General features: G+C 39.8%; 1 long non-coding RNA gene across 1 annotated transcript; it reads left to right on the forward strand.

The window, feature by feature from the left end:
- Positions 1-4720: 4720 nt before the first annotated feature.
- Positions 4721-6501, forward strand: LOC125715865 (uncharacterized). The gene is made up of 3 exons (XR_007384210.1): positions 4721-4894; positions 5384-5430; positions 5603-6501. It is a non-coding gene; the product is annotated as an uncharacterized LOC125715865 (long non-coding RNA).
- The last annotated feature ends 294 nt before the right edge of the window (positions 6502-6795 follow it).

Below are 6795 nucleotides of genomic sequence, written 5' to 3' on the forward strand. Positions count from 1 at the left end.
ACTACAGAGAATATTGTGGTGTTGTGGTTCCTTGCACAACATAAGCTTCTTCATTTACGATTGCTTTCATGCCAGTGGCTGTGGCAACCACGCTAATGCCCATTTGTACCATAAGGTCTCGGCCTAACAAGTTAACAGGACAAGAAGGGCTTATTAACACCTGTGCTTGACATTCAAGTCCAGTTTCCTTATCTTTTACTGCAACTGGGTTTGTTAACTGATGTCTGTCTGTCTGACCTCCTGCCGTTTTTATATTTATGACTGATGAAGAATATGTGACTCCGGGAGGACTGGAGGTTAGGACAGTCCTACATGCTCCAGTGTCACACAGACATTCATATACTTTGCCGTTTATGACTAACTTCCGACTTGGCAAGGTTTCCCACTGCCTTTCTGCTAATAACTGACACACTGCTTGTAAATCTATTTCCTTATCTAAAAGGTCTTGTAAAGTGACCTCCGTTTCCTTTCTTAAAATCACCTCTGTTTTGCCTCGGATGGTGTCGGTAACAGGGGCCTCCGAGGGGGGTCATTGATCATTGTTTTCAATGGAGTTTGGGTTATATGGTTGTTTCCCTACTCTACAATTCCTAGCTAAGTGTCCAGGTTTCCTGCATGTCCAGCAAATGTTATCTTGCTGAGACGAATTCCTGTAATTGTTTCTGAAAACACCTCTCCCCCTTCCTCGGCCTCTTGACCTTCCTCTGAATCCTCCCCTCCCCGGAGGATTCATTTGCACTAGCGCTACTACTTCTGAGGCGCTGAATATTGTGTCTGTCTTTTCCTGTTTCTGCGCTTTCTGCGCGTGTTGAGCATATTATAGTGCTTGTTGGACTGAACCAGTATTCTGATGTACCCAATGTTTGTCAAGATATTTTCGCAATTCGGGCTTTAGGCCTGCGACAAAAGCTCGTTTTAGCTGTTGTTGGTACACTCCTACTGCCTCTTCATCAAATGGGATCCCTGAGTTTCCTCTAAATACAACTCTCATTCTATCCATAAAATCCTCAGGTTCCTCTCCATCTTTTTGTTTACATTGCGCTATTCGTCCATAGTCTGCGCGTCTTACGAAGGCTGTCTCTACCCTGTTTCGCAAGTCTCGTAATGCTTGTATGAGTTCCTGCGAGTCATGTGCTAAGACTTCATCATTATTACCATGTCCTGTGAAGTCTCCCGCTACACGTCCCCATTTATGGGTAAACAACTGTCTGAGACATCTATACATTTCCCTGCCGTTCAAATGAAAACTACTTTGTAATTCTAGGATGGCAGTCCAAAACTCGGGTACCCCTTCTTCAACCGGGGGTATTCCTTTTAAAGCCGCTGTTCTATCCTCAGCGGTCCAGGGTCTATATACTAACATAGTTTCGGGGTCCTGCATTATTTGGGCCTCGATTTGGATTTGCCACTTCTACGAGTGGACACACCAAATCATTCTCCCAGTCTTCCTGTTCTGTGTCATTTTTTGGATGCCAGCGTACTTTACTTGTCTCCAGATCCTTTAACGGATACAGAGAAGGGTTAGACCCTCGGGTCATCATTCGAGATGATTCCCCTCCTCCTATTTGTCGTCTATTTACAGCTGGAACTGGTGCAGGCGCAATCATTGGAATTTGTGGGGGCAGTAAGGGAACTGGAGCGGCAGAAGATTTTGTTGCCGTCTCCTCATCTAGTGTAATTAAAGTCGCCTGTAATTTTTTCTCCTTATTTCCCTTTTTTTTGCTGTCTTTTATTATCTCTTAATTTACTCTGTTCTAACCATGCATCAGAAAAAACATATTCTTTTTTTCTGTCTTTACCTTCTTTCTTATTGGTAGTCTGTAACATCTCCAGTTTTAAGTTTCCCTGTAATTTTAATATATCTGGAGTGTGGAGTTTTCCTTCAAACCCATGTTTTTTTCCTCATCTCTGACTACTTATTTGTCCTGATCCTGGCTTATATCCTTCCATAAACTTCTCATCTCCCTCTAGTTCCATTTGTTTACTTTGATTCTTCCCCATTGTTACCTTTTAATGGATACACTACAAAAAATAAAAAATCCTAAAAGCAAGTCTCTGGCATGAGACCTCAGGAGGACACTAACACGGCCTTCTACTGCTCCCTATTAGAGCAGCGGTGTTAGTTTTCAGGGATGAAACCCGTCCTTGATCCTTCAGTCACCAGTATGTTGTTGCTTTTAGGGTGGATCGTGTAGGTTAATCTAAAACCTATAAAAACACATCCACATACAACACTGTATATATTTCCAACAACGCCTACTTTCTCTCCCGGTTAATTTCGGCTAACCTCAACCACATGCATGTCTTGGCACCTACTTATTTAGGTGCCGTATCTCTCACTTGGCCACCTACTCACTTAGGTGCCATATCTCTCACCTGTATAGTGTGCTCTCTGATCCGTCACCGAGGTCCTTCAGACATCACCAGACGTCGAGCGCAGTTCTAACCACCGGCCTGATGACGAATTCACATCACAGGTCTTTCTTGCACCCGACTTCGAGTGGCTGTCGACAGACTTCGGTGTCGCTTCTCTCGGCGTACTGGAGACGTCTTCGGGGTTCCTCGGATCCGGCTCGAAGGACCAAATTCTATGTTGGGGAAAGCGCCCGGCGTTTCCACCCCAACTCCACATTTATGAGACACACACAGGTTACAGTTTTACTTGCAAGGGTACCCACACTCTCTGCAATGCAAACTACAGCAGAATGTGTTACAAAGGGTGGTTCCCCTTGTCTTCTTTATTTATAGTCAATGGGGGGGCGCAAGAGAGGGAAGTGAGATTCTTATCTAAGTAGGCAGCTGTTAACCACCTACTTAGAGTACAATAGCTAAGAGTATGTGGCTAGAAGATAAGAAATAACGTATACATATATATTTACACTCATTGCTGATCATACAGAAATGATTAACAACTGTTTCTTCAACCTAACAGTCCAAACACTTTTCCTGCATCAAAAGTCAAACTAGTCCCTATTCCTGCCATGAAAGGTTCACATAATGTCACCGATACCTGAACCAACCATGTTTATCAGAGGATGCCAACCCTTTGGCTGCAGCTTTCTCTGCACACGCTGAGAGAGTCTTCAGTGTAGCAGGAAAAGATTTCAGGCCAGAAGATTGCAAAATTAAATCATGAAACCTTTGAAGATATTATGCTGAATAAATGTAATAATAATGAAAAATTAGCAATGTGTATTGGAATAAAGCATAATTGTATTTGCCATGACGTTTTGCTTTTCGCTGTAGTGCTATGGTTGAACGGAAAAACTTACTTTTGTGTGCATAAGAAAATAAATAGGAGGAACTACGAAACCAAGTAATTCCTTTTACTATGTATACTTTTTCTTTAATGTTAAAAGATAGACAAACTAGTAATGGGCAAACAGCTCTTCGGCTCTTGAATTAAATTATGCAGGTACTACAGCAAAATGCTCAAAAATACCAAAACACATCAAGAGCTAAATATGCAAAAACAATAAATACCTTCCTGTGGAAAAGGGGCAACATAAACCAAATGTAAAGTCACGAAAATCATGAAAATATAAAGTACACTTTACACACTTCATTTCTTTGAATTGAAATTAATTATATTCATCTACCTTCATACATTAATACAAGACATTATATGATTATAATGTTTGTTATTATCATATAATTTTTATTTAGGTATTATGTAGGTGCAGTTAATGTATAGTGTTACCTGATATATACTAATAAGCAGTAATACAATAAAAAGAGAGAAGAATGTCAGCTGTTCTCTTCTTGGATGGCTAGAAGAACATCGATTCAGTTCCCAAAAATCTGTAAGAACAATTTTTGAGGATCTGTATTTTCCATTGTTATTCTCAAAGGGCTGTCATCATGACTATTTTGCTTTTCAGGTAAAGACTCCAACAGCAGGACTGTGGTACAGCAGCCTGTGTCTGACACATTGCAGCCAGGAGACTCTGTGAGCCTGCAGTGTACGATAGAGACTGGGAGCTGTGCAGGAGAACACAGTGTTTACTGGTTCAGACATGGATCAGGAGAATCCCTTCCTGGAGTCATTTACAGCCATGGAAACAGCAGTGATGAGTGTGAGAAGAGCCCTGAGGCTGGATCTCCTACACGGAGCTGCGTCTACAGCCTCCCCAAGGGGAACCTCAGCCTCTCCGATGCTGGGACTTACTACTGCGCTGTGGCCATGTGTGGGGAGATGCTGTTTGGGAACGGCACATAGCTGGATATAGATGGTAACACCCAGTGTGGGGAGATGCTGTTTGGGAACGGCACACAGCTGGATATAGATGGTAGCACCCAGTGTGGAGAGTATATCTGCTTCAAAGTTTTATTTAGCTTATTCTGCTATTAAGACATTTATTTCTTTTTTTAATGTAATGAATTTTCTAATTTAAGTGCTTAAATTAAATTACACAGATGTTAATTTAATAATATCCATCCATCCATCCATTTTCCAAACCGCTTATCCTATTGGGTCGCGGGGGGTCCGGAGCCTAATTTATAATTATTTCAAATATTAATATCCATCCATCCATCCATTTTCCAAACCGCTTATCCTATTGGGTCGCGGGGGGTCCGGAGCCTAATTTAATAATTATTTCAAATATTAATATAAATTGTTAAAATACAAAATACTAGAAGTTCATGTTAAAATGGACTATTTACAAAACAACTGCTGTAATGTGTTATCGATTTGATCTTTAACTAATGTAATGTAAGCAAATGGGAAATGTGTCTCTATATCATTATGCTGAAATCTATCTCTTTGTTACAGGCTTTCAGAAGCTGCTGGATCCTCTTCACTCTGGCTTGCTGATAGTTTTATCTTGCAGCATTATTCTGAACGTTGCTCTCATTTGTATAAGATGTAAACTGACCTGTACACACTGTGCAGGTACGCTGCCCGGCTTTATGCACTCAGAAGGACAAAATGTAGATTTTAACAAATTATAGAAATATAAAATTGTTTTATGATAGATAACATTTTCATATTAAAACCACTCTTGCAGGTAATACAGTTTTAAAATCCATTATTAAATCTCACCTTATTTTTATAAACCTTTTTGTACTGTAAGATTTACATTTTTTGTATTATATCTTTCATATTTTGCAAAATCTATTGAAATAATACATGTTGCAATAAGTTGCATATCAATAACTTTTATTACCAAGATCTCCTTTATAGCAATTTTATTATATATGATATATGAGAACAAATGACACGTAATCCAAACATGCACACTTAAATTGACAGAAGTCATTTTTACTTTCATTTTTGAGACAAAAAGGATGTTGATTGCTTGAAAATTCGGAATGTTATCTGACCACGGTATGATACCGTGCGAAATTAAATAATATATTGATGTTTATATATTTTAAACAGATGAAAAGAACAGTGATATATCAAAAGTGGAATGGTCACGCAAGCAAGTATGTAATAAATATTTCAAATTACAAATCGTCAGTAAAACAAATCGTCAGTAAAACAAATGAACCTCAGACTGATTTCCATCCTGGGATCAGCATTTTAAGTGCTATTTGTGAAAATAGGTAATAGCAAACCGATTTGATCCATCCAATTCTGCCATCTTTGTCTCCACAGTGCCATGACGAGGACACACTGAATTACGCTGCCCTGAACCTTAAGAAGCCAAAACCCAGGAGACAGAAGAAAGACGGGAATAATGACACTCTGTATTCTGACCTCCGCTACAGAGATTATGAATAAAGATGCTTCTCATTCATGTCAGTCACACAGAGTGTTCAGGGTGTAGCTTTAATAATGTTCAGAGGAGGGCAGGGGAGCCAGTGCTTCTGAGACTGAATCACGGGATTTTACGGAGCACCGGTGCTGAGTTTGGTGTCAGTGTGTTTGGGGCGCATTTTTACTGGAAGTGCAAATGTTCAAGCCAGACTGGGGGCTGAGGGAGGGGGAGAGGGGAGCCACAGAGATTATTTCTTCATGGCATGGGGGGGAATAAGCGGCTTTAATGTTGTGGAAAGGCTGAGTTGCTGCAATCAGTTCTTTGATGTCACACATGCTTACTTGTCTCCCTTGTGTACCATGCTGAATGGTTTGGGGCAAACGCACAGGGACTGATCGATTATATTAAACAGATGAAAGAAACTGAATGAAAATTTCAAGTGTTCTTAAATTACGTTTTTCATTTAATTGTGTGTTCTGGATGTATTTTTGAGTATATACATGTACCTGTATATGTACCTGTATATATACCTGTGTCGTTAATAACGATGTGGATAATTAAGAAAGAGGAGTTTTGTTTCTTGCTCCCTGTCTTGTTACTTGGCTCACAAACATACACACACATAGACACACACACAAACATACACAGACACACAAACACACACACACATAGACACACACACACACAAACACACATGCACACATGCACACACACACACTGCTACGGCTCTGTAAGAACACTACCATGCTCTTTTGTGTGAGTGGGGTGGGGGGTGTTAAATAAGATGAAAATGACAATGGCTGTACTTTTGTTATGTCAGTTGTGTTTCTATAGTCATTGTATCATATTCCACAAGCTTTTTATTCTACAAGATGTACAAGCCAGTCAGTGTATTCAGTGGGGTGTTCAGGAGTCATTAGGTTCTGAAAAATGTCTTGCATTTAAAACATAATGTACTTTTGAATACTTAAGTATTTTTAGATGCAAATACTCCAGTACTTTAACTGAAGTAAAAAATTAACTGAAAAACTTTGAGTATTATTTGACGAGGAGTATCTATACTTAACTCAAGTAGTGAAGTTGTGTACTT

Source organism: Brienomyrus brachyistius, chromosome 20 (genome assembly GCF_023856365.1).
Source record: "Brienomyrus brachyistius isolate T26 chromosome 20, BBRACH_0.4, whole genome shotgun sequence".
Lineage (NCBI taxonomy): Eukaryota > Metazoa > Chordata > Actinopteri > Osteoglossiformes > Mormyridae > Brienomyrus > Brienomyrus brachyistius.